Consider the following 24036-nt stretch of genomic DNA (forward strand, 5'->3'; position numbering starts at 1 on the left):
GCAAGAAAAATGTTAACAAATGAAACATTATTTTTAAAATAACGTAACTGATTTAAATCTAAAGTTCTATTATATACTAACATGGCTCACATTCTGTGGAACAAATTTTCAGTGGAGCTCCTATTTCCGACTGAATAAATTGATACTCGGTATTGGAAAGGATCACATTTGAGCAGCTCTGAAATTTCAGTGTTTATACTTTGTGAAGTGACTGTGATGGAGACAGGAATCAGTACAGTTGGCCCTTGGAATCTGCAGATTCTTCATCTAGTTTCAACTTGACTCCAGTCGGAATTGGGATCTAAAATAGAGCAAAATGGCCCCTGTATAGACTTTTTTCTGCCATTATTCTGTCAACAACATGGTATGGCAAGTGTTTACATAGTGTTTATATTGTGTCCTGAAAAGACGCTAGGGAGGGAGGGAGGGAGAGAGAAAAAGAACAAAAAAGGGAATGAATTGGAGAGAATATTCTATTTGTTGGAGCCTGAAGCCACATCAGAGTTGCCCACATGCATGACAGGAGCTCAGGTGTTTGTGCCATCATCCCCAGCTTTTCCTGGAATGTTAGCAGCAAGCCAAAGTGACAGCAGAGCAGCCTAAACCCACAACCTGACTTTCAGGGCTGGTGTTAAGTGTGGAAGTCTACCTGATGGTTTTGAGAACCAGGCTTTATATTGTATTTTCTTATGTTATATTTGTATGATCACTGCTCTCTCAGCAATAACAAGCATTTATGCAGTTTACATTTTATTAAACATTATAATTAGCAGAGAGATAAAGGGTGCAGGAGGATGTGTATAAGTTTTATGCTATGTCATTTAACCAAGGAACTTGAATATGTCAGATTTCACTATGCAAGGAGGGTCCTAGAAGCTATTTCCCTTGAGTACCAAAGGACAACTGTACTTATAAATGTATTGAGCTTTTATATCTACATACAGAAAGGAGAATATGATGTTTGCTCTATTGCCCTGGAACCTAAAAAGAGGTTAATTTGAAAGTTGAAAAATTACTGCTTATGAAGAAAACTTCATAAAAAGTGTCAAAAATTCGAATGTGATTATAAGCAATTTCATGAATATTTTAACATTAATATTATGTTGGAAATATATTTCAGAAAAATGCCAGCAACAAAATATTTCAGCTGTATTAGTTAAGAACAAACATATTACTAATGCTATTATTAAATATATGGATACTCAGAACAAACATATGTGTTTAAATGACTTTAGAAAGAATTTATTTTTGGGTGTAGTTTTGAAAGAACTGTTTGATATGTCTGATAATATGGTAAAATAAAGTTATTGGTCATTAAGTAAAACAAAAACTTCATTTTGAGGAATTGTTTTATTTGAAAGAGTTAACGAGACGGAGAGATAGAAACAGTGACAGAGAGAAAGAAAGAGAACTCTGTCTTCCATCTGCTACGTCACCACTTGAATGGGTACAGCGATGGTGACAGGGCCATTCGAAATCCAGGAACCAGGAGTGTGGGTGTAGAGGTCCAAGTACCTGAACCATCGTCTGCTTTCCCAGGTGCATTAACAGGGAACTGGATCTGAAGAGGAGCAGCTGTTGCCCACATGTGATACAGTGTCATATGCAGCAATGGTATAACACAACCTTGACTGCCAAAAATTCAGTTTTTTAAAAGAGAAGTTTATGGGGCTGGTGCAATGTTCCAATTGGTTACTCCTCTCTGTACAAACACAAGCATCCCATATGGGTATCAGTTCATGTCCTGACTGCTTGACTTCCAATCCAGTTCCCTGCTTATTGCCTGGGAAACCAGTAGTGGACAGTCCAAGGCCCTAGGACCCTATATCTGCAAGGGAGACCCAGAAGAAACTTCTGGTTCCTGGCTTTGTGTCAAATCAGCCCTGGCCACTGCAGCCACTTGGGGAGTGAACCAGCAGATGAAAGATCTTTCTCTCTCTCTTTCTCTCTGTCTCTCTTTCTCCCTCTTTAAATCTGCCTTTCCAATAAAAATAAATACTTCTTCTGAAAAGTAGTTTGGCTCTAGTTTCACTTCTCCAACTGCCCAAGCTGAATAACATATGGTTGTCCAGTTATCAATTTCATATTCAGAGTTCCCTTTAACAAATATTTTGAACAAATTATCTTTCCAAAGATGTGTATCTTTATCTGAAAGCTAATTCAAATATTAGTCTATGTCTCACTGTGAGATTCCTCTTTGACTTAAATATTTTAGTACTAATTTCTAGTGACTGAATATTAATGTCGAAACAGTAATATTTTGATAAAATATTTTACATGTAAGAGATGAAAACTGAAGGTATAAAATGCATCATTTTCTGTAATTTGTCTTTCCTTGTTCATGCTTTATGATATTCATTCCAGATTGTCATTACATCTTACTTCATTGTTTGAATATTACACATGGGAGGGTTGTTGAAGTTTAACTTGTTTGCCAAGCTCAATCCAATGCCTGCTTTTACCTAAATGATTGGAAAACAGTCACAAGCATTTTTATTTTTCTTTAGAACTTAATATGAAGGTTATTAAATTTCTTAAAAAACACTACACAGCAGTTTTTTTTTAAGATTCATTTTTTGTTATCATGAAGGCAGATTTGCAGAGAGAAGGAGAGACGGAAATATCTTCCATCTGCTGGTTCACTCCCCAAATCGCTGAGCTGAAGCCAGGAACTAGGACCTTCTCCCTGGTCCCCCAAGCAGATGCAGTATCCGAGTCTTGGGGTCATCCTCCACTGCTCTCCCAGGTGGTAGATGGGAATTGGAGCAGCCAGCACACAACCCATTGCCTCTTTGGGATGCTAGTGCTTGCAACTGGAGGATTAGCCAATTGAGTCATCACGCTGGCCCAGCTACACACCACTTAAAAAAATTATTCAAGGGCCTAGCGCGGTAGCCTAATAGCTAAATCCCTTACCTTGAATGTGCCAGGATCCCATATGGGCACCAGTTTGTGTCTCAGTGGCCCAGTTTCCCATTCAGCTCCCTGCTTCTGCCCTGGGAAAGCAGTGGAGGACGGCCCAAAGCCTTGGGACCCTGCACCCATGTGGGAGACCTGGAGGAAGCTCCGGAATCCCGGCTTCAGATTGGCTCAGCTCCGGCCATTATGGTCACTTCGGGAGTGAATCAACGGATGGAACATTTTTGGCTCTCCTCCTCTCTGTATATCTGACTGTCCAATAAAAATAAATAAACAAATCTTTTTTAAAAATAACTCTCACACATGGGAAGACAGAATATTCATCATTTTGTGTTACTTGATTAACTTAGACTTTTTTTCTGAATGGTTTAATGGGTCTTTCTTTTAGGTCCAATACAATAAACTCTGAACAGGTAGTTGTTGTAATCTTCACTGTGTGATTCCTTATACTCTTGACCAAAATTCTCCTGTAAGCAGTTTTCATAAAGATCCCATTGAAAAAGACTGACAATTGATTATGCCTCACGGTTTTCTTAAAGAATTTAGGCATACTTTCCTGGGGAATTTTGTCTTTGATCTGGATACAAGTCACCTGATGGTAGTCAGCTCAGAGAGGGCTGTGCTAGGCCAGCAGAGATGGCTTCAGTGTGATGTCTCCATGGGAACACTTGGACGGTTGGGCTCAGCTGCAACTGTCAACTGGCATGTTTACAGATCATCTCACAATCGTATACTGAACAGATACACCATGAACAAAGAATAAGCTATTATGGTTCAGATAGTAGTTTGGGTGCCTATTAAAAGTCCATAAGCTGAGAGTTTGATCCCTAAGCATATGCTAATGGAGTAAGGATGGAAGTTAATCAGCTGTAATGTCTGAAAGCAGGCTCTTGGAAAGTGATAAAACTGGATTAGAATGAAGCCCCTATGATGAAATTGTCATTGGAAACGACCAACTTGCCTCCAATAATTTTTGCTGTTCAAGTAATGGATTATGGCTCAGGGAGATGGAAATAGGAACAGTAAACAAAAGTTTTGTTAACATACTTTCCAAGGAAGGGATCCCTTTCTATAGGAGCACCTGGCACCCTTTTTCCTTTGTTTGGGGCTTTTATCCCAGAACAGTGAGGGGTCTTGACGAGTGATGCTAATGATTGGACTTTGTGAGTGACATCCTGAAGACGCATTCCTTTGGGCTCCCTGTGCATGCGGATACAAATGAGACTTTTGTAGTTTGACTGAGTCCCCATTTTATCACAACACGTGAATCACAAGTTAAACTAGAAAGAGGGCTGTGTTGGGTGGGTCTCAGTAGCCAGCAGCTTCCATGGGTTTACCTCTGGAAGAGGTCTTGTGGCCTCGCCTCAGTTGCTCCTGTCTAATCAGCTGCCTAGCAGAACTGTGGTGGGATCAATAAGGACAGATCAGAGGGAAGCAAACGAGTGTGATTCCTGTAGTTCTCTTTTTTCTGGCCTACCGTGTTACCCTCTTTCATGAGTATTCATCTGTCCCCTGCCCCCTTGGACGCCAGACTAATAGGTTCACCTGAACTTGGACTCAGAACCTTAAAGCCCATTAGCCAGAATAACCATTTTCATAATTAGGCTGTTTCAGGTGCTTTGGTTACAGTAAAAGAAACCCCTCTAATACAGAGACCCCAGAATTGGGGTCACTGCTATTAACTATACCTGGAGATGGGCATTTGGAATTGGTTTACCAGAAAATATTGGGAGAATCAGGAAAAACAAGCTAGAAAAAAACTTAGAATGCTGTGAGTATAGTGCCATTGACAATGCAGGTAAGGGTTCAAAGCACCAGAATGTGGGTAGGAATATGGACAGTAAAGAAATGTTTGTGATTTTAGATGGATATGAAGAATATATTAGAAGTTGAACCAAAATTGTTATCCTGTGACAAAGAATCCGGGTGGGTTGTATTGCTGTCCTGACCCTTTGTGGGAGTCTGAGCTTATGTACTGGGTCTTGGATAAGATTTTGCTATAGATTTGCAGCTCCTTTTGGGTCAAGACCTAGTGAAGCGGTGGGAGTGAAAGCTACATTGGAGACTCCAGAACAGTAGAGTTAGTGGCATTGTGATACAACACTGTGGCAAGCTGAAAGTGTTGGGACAAGAAAGCCTTATTGAGCCACACACATCAGTGTGCAGGCTTGGAAAGTATGTATACCCTGCACCTCTTCTTCCACTGTATCCTGAAGTATGTTATGAGCTTTTGATTTTACAGGGCTTATAGCTCTAGAGGTCTGCCTTGAATCAGGTGAGAATCTGGACTTTGGACTTCGTACCAGCGTTGGACTCTGTTAAGTCTTTGGGATTGTGGGAATGAATTGAATATATTTTCATTGTGAGATGGACATGAACTTTTAGGGATCAGGGGTTTGCAAAAATAGTATGGTTCCCTCAAGGGCCCATGTGTTAAGGGTTTGATCCCAAGGCTCTTAGGTTAATGGGTTAAAGACAGAACTTAATCCAGCTCTGATGGCTGAAGATGAGGCCTTAAAAACTGATTACACTGGATTTGTCAAGCAGATCCTTTGACTGAATCACAGTGGATTTATGTAGAGAGATTGTACCAAGGGCAAATAAGGAGTGTGCTTCTGTCCCTTTCTGTTTTGTGGATTCGCGGCTCACCCCGTGACCCTTCCAACACAGACTCTCATTCACCACCCTCAAGCAGACAGCAGAGTACTGCTGCTGCCTGATGCTAGACAGCCAGTTTCTGAAATCGTGAGCCAAAATATGCCTTCCTTCATAAGTTACATCTTTTAGCTTTCTTTCTTTTTCTCTTGTTTTTGTTTTTGTTTTTTTTTTTTTTTTTGAGTAATGAAATGCTGACTTTTGTGAGCTTGTGTTAGCAATCACTTAGCATCTTGTCTGCTAGACTCTGTTGGTCAAAGTTTTCATTTACCTTAGTTCAAGAGAGAAAGTACAGAAGCCTACATCTCAATGCAAGACACAGGAGAGCCTTTGTATCTCTGTCTAAAACGACTGCCATCTACCTTGATACTTTCTGAATTTACAGTTTTCTCACACAGAAAATATATTCACTATTCTAAGCTTCTTGTGGAAGCCTCATCCTATTACAGCACTGGCTCAAAGTTGAGGTTTGAAAAAGCAGTTCTATAATTCAAAGGAAAAGATGCAGGATCAGCAAAGCAATTTGAACAAGAAAATATCTACCTGGAGACATTGTGACACCTGACATACTAGTTAAAAGATCATGTTACTGTCACAAAAAACCACTACACAGATCAATGGAACAGAAGAAAAACTCCAGAATATAACATATATGTGTTAATTTATATTATATAACATTAATTATATCTTATTAAATACTTAATATTATCATATGTTATATCATCTTAATTATATAATATATATCCAAATGATTTTTGATGAAAATGCACAAACCATATAGTAGAGTAAGGATAATGTTTTCATCAAACTGTACTGATAAAGCGGGATGTATATATCTTAAAAAATAAAGGCAATTCCATGCTGGTGATCACATACAAAAATAAACACAAGATGAGTCAAAAAAATTAAGACCTAAGAGAAGCTGCTAGAAAAAAAAAAAAAAAAAAAAAACAGGGGAAACACTCCAAGGACTGGCTTAGAGGACAATTTCTCGGCCAAGCCACCCAAAGCACTGGCAACAAAAGCAACACTAAACCAATGTGATTATATCAAACATAGAAGCTTCTGCACAGCGGAGGAAGTAACAGAGTGAAGAGACATCCAGCCAAATGAAAAAAAAAAAGCATAAGTTGCCTAATTCAACAAAGGATTAATATCCAGAATATATCAGCAACTTAAAAGCTCAACAGCAAAAATACAGCCAGTCAAGAAACTGGCAAAGGACTCAACAGTTCTCAAAATCAGAAATAAAAACAATTTCTACTTCTACAAATAAAATACATAAAAACACAAGTGTACCAAAAAAAAAATGCTCAACATCATCAGTCATCGAAGAAATAACAAACAAACCCACAATGAAATATAATCTTACCCCTGTCAGAATGACTAAAATCCAAAACTCAGAAAGTAACAAATGCCGGAAAAGATGTAGAGAAAAGAGAATAATCACACACTGCTGGTGGGAGCATCAGTCAGCTCAGTCACTGTGGGAAAGAGTGTGAGGGTTTCTTTAAAAAAACCACAGACTTACAATGTTATATCCATACATTCATACACATATATTTATAGTATTTACAATGGAGTATCACTCAGCTATGAAGAAAGAATGGAATTTTATCATTTGTATCATCATGCTGAGGAAATAAACCAGGCAGAAAGATATCACATTTTTCTCCTCATATATGAAAGGTAATTATTTTAAATAAAAAATTAAATAAACAAAAACAAAGAAATGCTTCTATGCATCAGTATTGCTGCAAATGTGGTTTGTAAAGATTTGCTTTAAGGCTCTGTCAAGTGAATATTTATGAATGATATGCTACTACAGTTTTAATGCCCTGTGACTACTTGAAACTTTCCTATACATGGGTGAAATGGTCACTATTCCATTCAGTTGTCGTTTAATTGCTGTTGTATATATTCCCGCACAACTAGCACCTTTTTGCTTTTTAGGTGTTAAACTTCTCAAACGGTGAAACATTAAGTTATCTCAAAAACAAAAAACAGCAGGACAGAGGGCAGGAGGAAAGGAGAGCGGGAATATTACATTCACAGAAATGTATACGTGCCTTTATTGAATGATTAAAAGCTAAAAAATTAAAAAGTTATTGCTAAAAATTAAGAGCATTTACAATAGGATCAAACACTAAGAGTAAGCTGACCAAGTTACATGCAACAACAATACCAAAATCTAAAAAGCCCTACAAATAAACATTAAAGAAGATCATGATAAAGGAAAAGGGGCATGTTCATGCATTGGAGCATTACTGGTAAGGTGTCAAGACTCTCAATATTAATCTATAGGTTAGTTTTTGTCACAAACAATACCTTTGTAGAAATTGAAGAGTGAGTTCAGAAATCAATACAGGAGGACAGGCAACTTTCAAAACATAAAACATTCTTGAAAAAATTAACACCATCAAAGCACCTAAAAGCCTGGGTTTCAAGATATTCTGGTAAACATTCATCAAGACATTAGAACTGAATTGAAACAAACATGCACATGCCTCATATATGTGCAGATATACATGCATGTGTATGGGCACAGATGAATACACTGCACACATTTTATGTTATATGTTATAATAATGTTTGTGTAAAATACACATGGATATACAAAACAAGCAAATGATTTCTAAGAAAATGTTCAAGACAATTCTCTAAGTAATGCATAGCCCGCATTTTGCTCCACTATACTAATGCACGACTGACCAGCAAAAGATTCACTCAGCGAATGCCCAGCCTGATAGCTCAACTGACTAACCCGTTGCTTTCAAGTGCCAGCATCCAATACGGGCATAAATTCTTGTCCTGGCTGATTCACCTCAGACCAAGATCCCTGCTTATGGCCTGATGGATGGCTCAAGTCCTTGGGGTCCTGTACCCAACTGGGAAAAAAAAGCTCCTGGCTCTTGGCTTGGGATCAGCTCAGCTCTAGCCACAGAGGCCATTTGGGGAGTGAAAAGTGAATGCCAGATTTTTTTTTTTCTCTCTGTCTCTACTCTCTGCAAATCTGCCTTTCCAATAAAAAACTGATTCACAATACAAAAACAACTCTTACAAATTAACAAGAAAAGCAACTGCTAATCTGTAAATAGAAAAAAAAATTTAAACAGACACCATCCAATGAAAATAAATAGTGAAATAGCTGAACACCATTAGTCATTAGGTAAACATAAAATAAAACTATAAAATTCCCAAAATACTTAACTAAATCTCTAATAACAGAAACAGGTTAAAAATTAAAAAACTCACTCTAACAATTTCTAGTGAAGATACAGAAAAATCAGAATTCTCATCTCTTACTTTTAGTAAGGAAAAATGAAACAACTATTTGAAGGAACAGTGTGATCCAGTGTGAGATGTAGCACTTTCAATTCTGGGTATTTGCAAGAAAGAAACCAAAAATGGGGATCTGCAACAAGATCGAATGAAATTACTTCTAGCTCTTTTCTTTCTTCCGTCTTTTCCACCATCCCCAAGAAACAGCTCATGTCCATTATCTGGTGAGACCATCCGGTCCAGCTGAGGTCTTGGCCACACCTTGAGGTGGTGGCACCAGCATTGCCCACCCATTTCCTAACTGATGAAGAGACCACCAATGGGGAACATCTTACCTGTACATTCGTATCCAACAAGGAGGGGTCAGGGCATGCTTAAAATCCCAAGACCCTTCCAAAGACCCCTTTGGTGTCTCCCCCTTTCAAGAGGCACCCTGCCTCCTGGCTTTCTCTCGGGAGGTGCGTTCCCTTTCTCTCTCCCTTCCCTGCTTGCCTGATCCCTTCGCAAATAAACTTATCTGTCTGCAACAGATTCCCAGCTTTTTATTTCTGTACTAAGCTGAGGAAAGAACCCACCGGGCTTTTCTGGTAACACTGGCATATAGAGGAGCCATTTGTTGTTAGAATACCCGGTGAAGTACTATCAGGTAATGAATACGAATGAATTAGTGATATGTGTAACACAGAGGCTTTATCTCAGAAGCATTATACTAAGCAAAAGGAAAAGAAACAAAGAGCATATGATGGTAAATTCATGTACATGGATTCTGAAGGAAACCACTGATCAAATCAGAAAACAAACGTGTGATCACCAGAAGCTGGGGCGAACAGCATGAGGTTCACTACCAAAGGTCCAAGGAGAAACACTTGTGGAAATTGAAATGCTAGGCCTGGGTTGTGGTAGTAGCAATGCAGGTGCACATATCTGTCAAAAATCAAGGAGCTGAACCTTTTGAAACTAGAACTTGATTTTGACTTGAATATTTCAAGAAATCTGACTTCTAAAAGAACCAGAAGAAGAAGGCCTTGATCAAATTTGTTGTCTCCTCATGGAAATATGTCTCTCCTCTACTGCTTCCAGCCCTGTGGATTACTCCAAGAGAGGAAGTGGCTGACCCCCTCTATCCCATCAAACTGGATGCTTCCATCCCTCAGCGCAACATCCGAGCTTCAACACTGATGTTCCTGTCTATTCTCTCACTGCCTGAGGCCCCTTCATGATCCTCCATCACAAAGCTATCGCCCTATGTTAGAAAGTCACATCTGAAACCAAATACAATAACTACCGGGACAGAGAAAAGGGAAAAATGGGGGGAAAAGGACTCTCTTCTTTACTAGTTTCTAACTATTCCTTGGCAGGGTGGGAGGAAGGAGAATAATTTTTTCTATCACCTGCAGCACAAAGCTAATCTTAACCATAAAAAGCTATGGATTTTTAAGTTTTAAAATTACCCCAGGATTTTGGTTCTGTTCAGGTGTTGCGGGATCATCACACTGAGGTCATGGTTGCTCCTGAAGACATGACTCGTTCCTAACAGGTTTCATGTGGGCAGGACATGCAGCACCACACAACAGCTCATGAGGCATCAGTGACGAGCAGGGAGCAGATACTATAAGACACAGTTGAGGGCAACAGTCTGATTGTTCATGATTTTCCAAAAAGGAGTAAGTCTGGATTTACAAACGAGCATACTCCAGTCTGGAAGGCCTCCGAGATATAGGGAAAGTCTCTGGCTGTCTGGTAGCCGGTCCTAGTGTATTCTCAATAACTGGAGACTAATAAAATTACACAGATGGGCTAGGGCATCCAGATTGGTTAGTCTGCACATGAATGCAGTGCTCCTAAGCCACATTTTACTCTCCAGGACACAGGCACCAGCGGAAGGGGCAGTTTCTTCCCATGTCAGTGAAGCCAGGGTGCCAGAGAATTGAAATAAAGAAAACAATAAAGTTAATATAATTTATATAGTATCTTTTCTTTATACACTGCAGTATATTCAGTAACCTCAGAATAAAATTTGGTGTACCCTGCTGGTTACCTAGGTGTTAGCTATATTTTTCATCTTTTAAATTAGTCTAACATGTTGCTAAATATCAACTGAAAAATAGCTTAGATGATGTGCTAAGGCACATTCCTCTATATTCTACAGTAAGCACTACATAAACATTGAGAAAAATATTTAATTTGTGTATGGAAAGATGGATTACACAGTCAAGTTTTTTAACTTTTACTTACTTCCCACTGTGCAACAAAAAAAGCTATGTTTTAGTGCCTCCCAGGATAAGAAATAGGAATTGCCACACACAAAACTACTGAGTTATCTTTACCCTTGTTCTTTTTATTCAATATTATTTCCATGTTGTATTGCTTAACAAGTGATCCAAACGCTGAGAAAAAACAATAGTATGTCTGTGCATGTAAAGATACTGGAGAAATCAATTACCATATAAGAGAAAGTATTACACTTTTTAAATACATTTGGTCAAAAGAGTTAGGAAAAGGCCACACTGTATTAGACTCCAAATTTATGTGCCTTAAAATCCCACTATAACAAGAGAACAAAACATTTATCATGGGTTCTAAGATCACTATCAGGTTTTCATTTCTTCTCTCCTTCACACCTGCTTTATTCATGGTTAAAGCTGAGAGTAATCATGTGAATTTAAGACTAATGTTTTCATCATAGGGTTCCCTCAGCTGTTGAAAAAATGCATAAACTAACATATTCATTTGGGAAGCTGTTTTGTGTCTGAAAAGGCCTCTGCTGATTCACCTCTCACTCCTAAGAATTTAAAGAGAAATCCTGGGTAACTTAAAATGTGGGTTTAAACATAACCTAGAGTAGCAGTAGTGATTTGAAATAGCCAACATTTGATATCTCGCTGGGTGTTTACCAACTCTACGGCTTATAATATCTTATTTATTTCTCCAAACACTGCACTAGGGATATATTTACAAAAATCTCATCTGTAGGAAGAGAAAATGAAGGAGAAAAGGGTAAGAAACTCAGCGTTAAAGGTGGAAAACCCAGGATTTAAATGAATGACTCTCTGATTCCTGAACCTATGGTCTTATCCACCTTATTATATTGTGCCTCTCATTGAAGCTGCTTTGATTAGAGCATTTTCTCCTAGAAATTATGTTACAGGTGCTATGTATAGTCCTATGAGTAACCACAAGACATATTGCAGTCATATAGAGTACCAATACTGCTTCACAGAATTTGATCACAATTTGCACAATTGTTTCTGTGAGACAACACATTCTAAGAATTTTTTACTTGGCATAGCAAAAATAGATTTCCTATTTATATAGTTGGACAACAGAATGTCTTTTCTTTTCCCCTATGCCCTGTTAAACCTTAATACAGGTGATCATATGGGGCTTTGCAAAATAAGGAGAGAAATAAGGCTGGTTTTCACTACTAAGGAGAAAGAAGCAGGTAATTCTAGAAAAAATAAAATAACTTGAAGGATAGCAGTAGATGAGAACGCATTTTGTTTGTTTGAGAGAACACATTTTTACAACATATTCCGTAACTATAGTTTCTAAGCCCCAGGTATTTCAGAGGTGTTTACTCTCTTACTATCTATCCTTACATTGTAGATATAAATATTCTCATTTTACAGTGTGGGGTTTAGGTGGAACTAATCACCTCCTGAAATCTGGCTGGGAAACAATTACAAAAGACTCCACTACAAGACAGTGCTGAAAAAGGGGCAATGAACTGAGAGTCAAAGTTGCTGACATATTGTTGTCACATTTACGAAGTGTCTTAAGTAACTTATTTAACTTTGATCAACTGACATAAAATGTGTACATATTTATGTGCTGTCATGTGCTGGTTTGATATATTCATACATTGTATGATGTCCAATTGGGATTGAAATTTTGTCATTCTATTACACAGTAGGTTGACCACAGATACTAACCCTGTAAAATATGTCTATCTAAAAAAAAGAACTAGGAAAAAAGGCTTTAAGTGCTTTCACTATAAAGAATTTTAAATATTTCAGGAGTTACAAAAATTTTAAGTAAATTTTAACCTAAGTGGCCATGTTCACCAATTTGCTACATTTCTTCTATATGCCATCTCTCACATTCAGTTTCCAATGGAGTTTTATTAATTTCATGGCTCCTGAAAGGATTTTAAAAACATAACAGGGGCCTGGCACAATGGTCTAGTGGCTAAGCCCTCACCTTTCATGTGCCAGGATCCCATATTGGCACCAGTTTATCTCCCAACTGCTCCACTTCCCATCCAGCTCACTGCTGGTGGCCTGGGAAATCAGTGGAGGATAGTCCAAGGCCTTGGGACACTGCACCCAAGTGGGGAGACCCGAAAGAATCTCCTGGCTTCTTGATTGGCTCAGTTCCAGCCATTGTGGTCACTCAGGGAGCAAACAAACAGATGGAAGATCTTTCTGTCTCTCCTCTCTGTAAATCTGCCTTTCCGATAAAAATAAATAAATCTTAAAAAAGAAAAAAACAGACCATGGTGATACCAAAATGCTATAGAGAAATACTTCATTCAGCACTACACATGCCTTACTCCACTTAATCCTAATAAGCACCCAATGCGTTCCAAACAGATTTCCCATTTTATAAATGAGAGAACCGACTTACTTGTCTAAGCTAGCAAATACTACATTACCCAAATTCTTTGCTCCTAACTAGTAGCTTCTACTGCATCTACGAGAATACTATATTATAAATGTTTCTCTTTAAAACAACTCCGGGCAGTTAAACAACAAAATCTACTTCAAGGTCCAATAAAGGAAGTCAATGAGTGTGTTCTTCACCAACAGACACTTTCCTCTTGTTTGAGAAACAATCAAACATTCATTCAGTGGAAATCAGAAATTTGAATTCAGCACAAATGCCCACACCTTATACTGAGAAAACCTTCACCAGAGATGCTTCGCTTAATTGTCTGGAGGATTTGAGACTAAATAGTCCTTGATTTCACTCTGGAATCAATGGCCCTCGGGTCCCTCTGTCACCACGAAGACTATAACTTCTCATCTCGATACAGCAGAAGAATGGATGTGCAAGAAAAGGAAGTTCCCTGATGTATTAAAGAGAACTGCAGGCCGGGCAGAGGATTGATGATGGCTTCAAGAGACTGCTCTCCCATCCACTCACAAGTGTAATTTAAAGAGGATTTTTCAAGGCATGGGTAGACACCATTACTCACATCAATTCCCATTGCCTTCCCCCTCTATAACTCTTTACCAATTCTGGTCCACAGCCATGCTGCTCTGTTTAATCAACAGCATGCATCTGAGAGGTATTCTCCAGCATCCCCAAATGAATTTCTTATAACGCAAATTGAATGAAGTGTTGAACATGATAAATAAGTCTGCAGCGTAACAGATTTGTTTCAAACTGCATGATCTGCCTGAGGGTAAAAGGAACTTCCCAATGCCAATTTCAGATCTACACCAATCTATTTTCACCAGAAGTCTGTCCTCAGCTTTGTCATCCTGAAATTTTCTTTTTTCAAAAAATTCTATCTAGAACATTTTAGAGTTTTAAGGTGAATTCTCCGCCTAGAAAGCTAAAATGTAAGAAATTGAAGGACAGATTGACCACGACAAGCACTTTATAAAACAGTGCATTTGTGATGAATGATGTTTTTCTAGCTCTTTCTCCAAAGGATAGTTGTAGTAGGTAGAAAAATACGTCCCTACAACTATGCGTATCCTAATTTTTAGACTTTGGTAATACTATATTTTAAGTAAAGGTTATCAGGTGGAATCAAGGTTTCCCGTCAGTTGATGATGAGGTGAATTGACCTGGGGAATTTAACTGGGATCCGTGTAATCATACAGGTGCTTACAAATCAAAGGTGCGGTGTCAGCAAACAGCCGATTAAACTACCACTTGGGATATCCTCATCCTTTATCTGAATGCCTGACAGTCCCAACTCTGCTTCAGATCCACCACCCTAATGTACCTGAGAGGCAGCAGAAGTGGCCCAAGTCGAAAAGTTCCTGCAACACACAGGACAAACACAAACGCAGCTCCTCAACCTGGGTGCCTGGCTCAGCCTCAGCTGTCATGGGCATCTACTGAGTGAACAGTGAGTACAGTTCAGTTGGTGTTTCGGTGTCTCTCTCTTTCCCTCTTTCTCTCTTTTTCTTCCCTTTTTTCAACCTCTGTATTTCCTTCTGTTATTCTTTTAAGTCATTTTATTCATACATACGGTGATACCACCCATCATCCTCCTTTTTAAAAAATGTTATAGTGACACATTTTCAGTGTACCTAACAATCAGGATTCATAGGTAAATGATTCAACAAATATTAAGTAGAAAACAAAAACACTGTTCCTCAAGAGTACAGATGAAGCCTATAACGTCTTTCAAGTAAATAAAATTTTTACAACATAAATAGGAAATGGAAGTTAGGCATGAGACTACACATTAGAGGGACATTTTGCCAAAAGAGACCCATTGAAGATTAAACTTTCAGAAGCCTAATAGATTTGTACTTTGTACCCAATAGTTTATCAGAGCATAAAAGGGAAATTAAATAGCATCTGGAAGTGGGAAGATACTGTTACAAAAAAAAAAAAAAAAAAAAAAAGGTCGAAGTGACTTTGGAACTGGAAATTAATCCAAGTGAATAACAGAAATATTCTGGATTGCTTTGAGAATGAAAGTAATCATGGATCATACCGACTTGTAATGAGGACTACTAGTGCAAGGTGGAGGGATGGAGAAGGTGATTCTGCAGAATATCTAAAGACTCAGGAAAACCATTGTGTGCTTGTCAAACAACGGAGACAAACCAGATAGATGCTTTATGTATCTTGCCTTATTTCCATTAGGAAACACTGAAAGGAGCATGATCTGGGAGTGGCAGTGGCCCAGTAGGGAAAAAAGTGGGCACCTCCCTCTTAGGGCTACCACTCCCACTGGAGAACATGAGAATCAGGACCAGAGCAGGGGAGGCTAGACAGAACGGCACCCGCCAGCACGTGTGTGGGCTGGAAAGTAGGGCTGGTTGGGTTGAGCTAGGCTTCAATGCCCATTGACATGTAGGAGAGCTGAATGAGATGTGGGACAGACTGAAGAAGTCTGCTGTACATACTGGCAAGCACAGGAACCAGGACGGGGGCAGGCCTGGTTGGGGTGACTCCCCAGTCACCCCACTTGGGATATTTTCATCCCAGTGAGGCTGAAGCTCCCACTGGTTTATGTGAAGGCCCAGTATGAAGTGGCAGAATTGGGCTTGACTGCAACACCCATTGGTTTGCATGAAAGACAGGGCTGGAAACAGAAACGACCCAGCAAATCCAACCACCACCATATACATAAGCTCACTGGGGAGACGGACTGTGCCTGACTCTGTACTGGCAAGCACACACAAGAATAAGGTTTGGCATCTCTTCAGATGAAGTCTCTTTGGGGATCCCTCCAACTGAACTGCTGATCTCAGAACCCCAATCATGAAGAGAATTGCAGGTTCCATGGTCTGACCATGGAGTGCAAGTGTCAAAGCTGAGCCCCCGGGCCCAGCGGCGTGGCCTAGCGGCTAAAGTCCTCGCCTTGAACGCCCCGGGGATCCCATGTGGGTGCCGGTTCTAATCCCGGCGGCTCCACTTCCCATCCAGCTCCCTGCTTGTGGCCTGGGAAAGCAGTCGAGGATGGCCCAATACTTTGGGATCCTGCACCCACGTGGGAGACCTGGAGGAGGTTCCTGGTTCCTGGCGTCAGATCGGCGCACATCGGCCTGTTGCAGCTCACTTGGGGAGTGAAGCATCGGATGGAAGATCTTCCTCTCTGTCTCTCCTCCTCTCTGTATATCCAGCTTTCCAATAATAATAAAAAATCTTAAAAAAAAAAAAAAAGCTGAGCCCCCTCAGAGGCTCAGACAGAACATGAAGTAGCATATCCAAGTGCACATGGAGGAAATGGCGGTCCTTTGGAGCCTGCAGAGGACACCTGGTACCACAACAGAGGACAGAGAACAGAACAAATCGATCATCTATCTGTCCCAGCCATGTGTTGGCAGTGAGGATCTGGGCAAATTTAGACTCTAAAGTGGACTATGTCAGCCAGTGGATTCTGGAGAGATTTAATCGTACTTGGAATGGCTAGAATGGCAGCAATTCAGAACTATTGAACTTTCGAAACCACTGGAGCAGTGCCCTCGGAGCATGACCCTAGGATGGGGTGGGAGGTTGGGTGGGGCTTCTCCCTTTATTTCCCTCCTTACCTAGATACACATGCATTAAAAAAATGTAGAAGAAATGTTCTTACCCACTTTCCTGTAACCCCTGACCCTTTGTGCCCTAATCAACTATGTAACGATTACCAAATAAAAAAATAATAATAAAGAAATGAAGCAGCTGAGACTCAACAAAAAAAAAAAAAAAGAAAGAAAAGAAAAGAGACACTGAAAGGCTAAAGGTGTTTTTGGTTAACATTTGGGTGATAAAATGTCAAGCTCATAACTCCACCCAAGCATGCTGAATTAAGAGCTCAAATTTCTCTTAACAAGAACACCTCTATCAACCCAGAACCTACATAACTTGAAACGTGCATATGTTGGGATTGATACCTGGAAAAGTCTAACTTGTCACTACACTTCGGAATGAAACTATGTTATCTGTGTAGGGCATATTCAGAGAAACAGACCTGCAAGGGAGGTACTGCAGAAGCACACAAGGGCAGTATATACTCCACTTGTTTATTACCAAGTGAGAGGAGTCTTTCTGGAAAGGGTAACACTATTTTTTTTTTATGATTATACAATATTCTAGAAGGAGACAACACTGCAGAAACTATTTTCAGAAACTCAGCAGTTACAGGGAGTTATGCAGAAGAAGGAGGGATTAAGAGGCAAAACACAAGGAATTTTGAAGAAACTACTCCACATAACCAAAAGGACAGGGAAGTCATTTGTCTATTCTTTTAGTTCTATGGGTGATTTTTCTTTTTCTGCACTTGGTCCAGATGAATTAATTTCTAAACAAACAAAGTAAACAAAAAAAGATGAGGAAAAATCCAAGATCCAACCACTCACATAGACTCTTTTCTTCTCTGTAACCTCTCCCTAAATTTCCTCAATCAGTTGTGTTCATATCAGACCTACAGATGGACCCTGTCAGGAAATATGAGAACACTTTAAGCGAATGGGCTAAGAAGGCTAAGGACTCATAGACTGTTTCAGTGGTAGTACAAAATTTTAGGATAAAATTTCAAATACAAGGATTCAGGGTCTCTACGGGATTATTTAGGGTGTAGGATGCTCCTGAGATCAGAACCGCTCAACAACCATTCATTCTTTCCCTTCATGTGTCAGGCATCTCAGAGCCTGGGCCCAAACTGCAGAGTAAAACAAGTCTGCAAAAGCACCTGAACAGATGCTCAAATATGGATTCTCCTGCAGGGAGCGTGGAACAAGTGTATCTCTGAGTTTTTCAGAACACTCCATGCTTGGAATCTTTTTACTGCCTCCTAAAAGGTAACAAGAAAGGCACACAGAGCACTAAAGGTTGTGGGTAGAAAGCCATATTATTCATCAACGCCGACACACAAAGTTGTATCTCAGAGAGAGTATAACAACTTCAACTCAGACTCTCAGCTTTCACGGTCAAGAAAAGTCAAGGGATGAATGTCATCACAGACCCCACATCTTGGAAGAAAGTAACTCTTTCAACAAACTGATTCATACGTCACACAGACAGGTCAAAACCAACTCCTCTACTGCCCCAGCTTGTAGGATCTCTTAAGGTTACATCCACCTGACTTCTTCCCTTTCCACTGATCAATGTCCTAAGAACATCACTCCCGGTGTCTACATGGGCACTGTGCTCTTCTATCATTACATCACTGCATTTTTTGACCTGGCTGACTGTTGCCTATTGATGTCAGCCTTATCCTAGAGAAGACGTTTTTCTGTCCTCCTCCTCCTCATACTATGTACTGCTTAAAAATGTGTTTCTTCATCATCTTGGATCTCTCTCTAGGGTGAAGTTACAAACTATGAAATGTACTCTTTCTCCATATCTCAGGAGCACCTTGAGATATGCACAATGAGGAGAGAGGGCATTCAAGGGCATTTGCAGAAAAGAGGGGAAAGAATAACATCTACTGACACAGAGTTACGGACTGAATCTTATAAATACCTTAGAATTCCTTGTTATTATGCAGGAGAAAACCCAGGACCCATGTCTTGCAGACCACTGAAGACAAACTACAACAGTTACCTGGGAAATCATAAAAGTCACAGAACCCATTGTTACCATACCCAAATCAAGATACCTCCTGAATAATCATGCAAGTTCAAGTACTAGAAATGGAAAATTTAGAAATCTAGGGAATTCAGTCAGTCACAGAGAACTACTTCATATTACCAAGCCTGTTGAGACAGCCAGTAAAACCAGACATGAATGATCACTTTACAAAGTGAAAGCTCCAACTATAGAGAAAATCACCAAGATGGCCTTCAGGTTGCACCACTGAGAAGTGTCTGATTAGCAGAATTTTTATTCGAGGAGCACAAAACACCTGGAACAGAATGCGTACATTGACAATCAAAATATCTACCCGGAGAACAAAAAGAGCACAGGAACCCTAAGGCTGAGGGACTATGGTGTATTGCATCTGGTCCAAACATGGAAAAAACGAGGACCAAAACACTACACAAGGACTGTATCCAGGAAAGGCCTGCAAGACTGATGCATCACCCTCAGAAAGATGATAATGCACATTGTACAGAAAAATCAACACAATTCTGACCTCTGTGAGACACAATTCTGACCTTAGAAGGGATGAGTTCTTAAGGATAACAACAACTCCAAGTTCAAAGTAAATGTTTAGTAGTAGCAAAAATGAAAAGTTTTGTATATAAATCTGAGTTATGTACAAGATCAACATAAAAAAGTTTAAGAATATGGTGAAAAAGATAGTATACTTGAGAATACTCATAAAAAAAGTTAAATAGAAAAAAGCTGTACTATCCTTTAGGAATGCTTACCTAGGTGTAAGTGATAAAGAGAAGCATGAAAACAATTTCCAAAAGAAATCAGCGTAGTGTTGACCTTTAAGAAGAGACATCAAAAAGAGAACTATAGAACATTCAGACATGCTACTCATAGTCTTTCTGTATACCAGTGAGTAGTTACACAAGTGTTCATCTTTGCTTTTTGTAATTCTCTATGTTACCTGAAAAACAATGGAAATGAAATTTAAACCTGCTTGCTGGTCAATCGGTGTGAGAGGTCTTTAAGCACAGCAAACAATTCTGTTAGCAAACAGGTTTGAGCAACCTCTCTCTATGGCAACACAGATTCAGATTCAAGCTATGATTTTTACACTGTGAATACACAACATGTTCATTAGATGTTATGATGCATTTGGAATTACCATGCCCAGACGAAGTGCTAAGCTCATGGCTTCAATCTGGTTCAGCCAGCCCTGACTGTTGTGGCCATTTGGGGACATGAACCAGCAGCTGGAAGGCTTCTCTCTGCCTCTGCCTCTCCCTCCCTATGACTTCTGCCATTCAGATAAATAAATCATTAAAAAAGAAATAAGGAAGGGAAAAATATGTTTTTAAAACAGCTCTTTCTTTATATATATATATTTATATATATATATATTATTTATTTATTTATTTATTGACAATCTTTACATAATTAGGGTAAAAAAGTTCAAGCGCTACAGGAAGATGGGTAAGACAATTAGTTCAATATTGTTTCCTTCATATATCTGATGTAAAAGGGGATTTTAAGGGAGAAGCCCTGCCCAGTCTCCTACCCACCCAAGGTTCCTGATGTGGGGCATGCTCCAAGGGTCTTGCTCAAGTGGTTTTGATAGTTCAACAGTTGTGAATTGCTGCCAATCTCACCACTCCAAGCACAACGAGGTCGTTGAAGAATCCACTGATTCACATCATCCATCATAGAGTCTCCCATTTGCCCAGTTTTTCACTGCCAACAAATAGCTGAGGTGGTTGATGGACTTGTTCTGTCCTCTGTATTTTCATGGTTAGTGTTCTGAGTCTGGAAGCTTGATTGGGGGGATCCCCAAAGAAACTTTATCTGAGGTGTTCCCAGACCAGATTCTTGTATGTACTAGCAAGCACAGGGCCTGGCACAGTCCATCGCCCTGATCAGTTGGTGGTTGCAATTGCTGGGTTGGTTCTGTTTCCATCCCTGTCTTCCACTGGAACCAATGGGTGCCGCAATCCAGCCTGGTTCTGCCCAGCACATACTCGGCCCTCACACAAGCCAGTGTGAGAGCTGCAGCCTAGTCGGAGCAACCCACAATAACCCCCACCAGGCCCGCCCCCCTACCCTTGTTTGCCAGTATGTGCTGCAGACAAGTCCAGTCTGTCCCACATCCCCTTCTGATCTCATGCATGTCAATGGGTATTAAAGCCTTGTTCCATCTAACCAGCTCAACTATCCAGCCCTCACAGATGTTGTTGGGTGTCTCTCTATCTAGCCACCCCAGTCCCTGTCCTAGTTTTCGTGCCCTCCCGTGGTAGTGGTAACCCAAGAGGGAGGAGCCCACTATTTCCTTCCCAGGCCACCCCCACTCCCAGATTATGCACTCTCCAGGTGGTTCTGAGGTTTGACTTGACAGAATTAGCCCCCAGTGCCAGCTTCTGCCAGCTGATGCTGTGGCTAAGCCCGAACAACCCTCACCCACTCTAATTTTGTTTATACCAGTAGGAATAATCAACCTAGTCTGGCTTTTCCCTGATCTAGTCCACAAGAGGCGAGGGAACCCCCCTTATTCCCCCACCAGCTCTGTCCCCTCCCTTCTTGGTTCTCACGTATGCTAAAACAGCTCTTTCACATGCTATGTGCATAAATAAATGAACAATTACAAATAAACTCTTAGTTTCTTATTCTAGAAAATGTTACAGTTAAATCTCACATTTGTTGTCTCTTTTGTAATTTTAATTGAAGCATTACTAGCATTTTTAATTCTCTCTTATAAGCACCAAATTTTAACATCTAAATTAACTTGTGGGGGGGGAAGAAACACAATCAAGACCTTCCCTCTGAAATGAAACGATGCTCATTCCTCTAATACCGAAAATGTGAAGTCTACCGAAGTCAAAATTAAAAAAAAAAAAAGAAGCCCACACAGAAATAAAATAACAAAAATCACATTCTAGGGGTCAGTGCATTTCGTAGTCCCCACTGTGCTGTCTAATCATCCTTCGCTGACTTTCCAAAAAAAATAACACCCTAGGTCATCAAAATATACACTTTCCATTGTTTGGTTTTCTTTTTAAATTAAAGATAACGAAAACCAGCAAACTTGAAGAAATTCACAATTCACTGCCTGATTCATTTGGATGGCATGTACAGCACGTGGGTCAGGAAGGCTAGCTGCAACAGACACGCTGGGGGCTATGGATCACTCTTCAAGGCTTCGCTCTCTTCCACACAGTGTACAACACCCACAATTCCAAGCACGAAGGGACACAGACGATCTCCTTCGAGAACTCCAGTACAGGCGGTCGAGCTGTTCTTCGTAGAGCGACAGAGCTTCTGTCAAATTGACACAGTTCCCCTGTGTGAAGTACTTCCCATCCTGTTTCAGCACTTTCATCCGCAGGTCAAGAATCAGCCAGAGAAACTCCCATGTGGAATCCTCTTCTGGAGACATGGACATGGAAACGGCTATCCAGTCGTCAATCACATAATCAAACCCTCTCCCTTCCTTGGCGTACCTCTTCAGTATGGAATACAGTCTTCTGTTAGAACACAGTAGCAGTCTCCGCTGAGATTGTCCAAGACGTCACCGCTGGCCTCCCGCATGTACTTCTTACACCCATCAATCAGCATTTGGTCAATCTCCACCATAGTGACCATCTTTGGTTTCAGCTTGACAGTTTCACATTATATGCCTCCAACGCCACCGCCCAGGATCAGCATGCCCTTGTCAGTGTAATCTTCCTTTCACTGCCCATGATGGCCCGGGTATACGCCAAGTCACTCTCTGCCAAATTAACATCCCCGGCAAGAAAGAGAATGTTGCCAAATTGTTTCGAGTGTAGAATTTTAATGTTCTGATAAAGCGAGTCTTCATCATAGGCCATTTCATCCATGTCGTACTCAACCAGGCGCCGATCGGCAGTGGGCCAGTGTCTGTCAATGGCCCCTCCTCGAACTATGGGAGGCAACTGCTTCACCCGCCCAGTACTGTCCTGGCTCAATGCTTTCAATCTTTCTTGTACTTTGTTCAAGACTGTCAGTCTCTTCTTCGCCCTGCGTTATCACCGTCATAGCCCTGGAGGTCCAGCAACCACAATCCATGGGGATACATTCGCAAATTGATTGGCAAAGATGCCATTTTTGTTGGTGTAGGTTGCCAAGCAACCGTGGTCCTTCCTGGTATGCACCGATCCTGCCATCCCTTGCCCCTGGAAAATGGACTGGAGACCTTTCAGAATGGTCTTGCCATCAGCTTCGGCGCTGAACCTGCCTTCGAGCGTGCTGTGCCATGCTGCTGCCATAGTGAGGCGAGGCCCTGTGCCATGCCTGGGGCAGGCGGTTGCGGGAGACCGGGGGCCGCATGGTGGCGGCGACCGCCAAATCTCACATCTTTCAACAAATAACTATTACACAATAGCTATTCCTCTGATAGCAGTTTCAGGTGCTCAAACGGTAAAGCCAGATATCTAGCCCTCTGATGAGCCCTTTAGATGTATATCCTTGGTACAAGGGAAAGCAGTATCAGTATTCCATGTGTAAATAAGTTCAATTAACAACAAGTTATAATTGCACAGGGAGATGAAAATTAGTTTAAACAAGTCAATTACATCATAAACATTTCAGAAGTAAGAGGATGTGTTTGTAATCCAATTAGTGTGTTAATATACTAATAAATTTACTGATTTGAATGGTATTTTAATTGTATATTAGAGCACAAGATGAAAAAAGCAGTATATCTTAATTGTCATAAAGGGAGCTTTGGCTGCAGTGTGACTACATAAGTTTGGAGAAAATTATCCATGTTAATGAGATCAAAATGCTTCTATCTAGAATAATAAATAAGGTTACTTGATAATTTAGCTAATAAAAATGCATTCAAGGGCTAGAAGAAATGGCTGAACCGTATTGTCTGCCAGACTCTAATTACACTAAGTTCCTGTTGGGAAAGAATAGGACATTTCATGCTATGACCAAAAAAAAAAAAAAAAA

The 24036-nt window shown here is 40.2% G+C and overlaps 1 pseudogene; it reads right to left on the bottom strand.

The window, feature by feature from the left end:
• Window positions 1–22209: 22209 nt before the first annotated feature.
• On the bottom strand, window positions 22210–23410 carry LOC101518306 (spermine synthase-like; annotated as a pseudogene).
• Between the last annotated feature and the right edge of the window lie 626 nt (window positions 23411–24036).

Source organism: Ochotona princeps, chromosome 19, assembly GCF_030435755.1.
Source record: "Ochotona princeps isolate mOchPri1 chromosome 19, mOchPri1.hap1, whole genome shotgun sequence".
Taxonomy (NCBI): Eukaryota; Metazoa; Chordata; class Mammalia; order Lagomorpha; family Ochotonidae; genus Ochotona; species Ochotona princeps.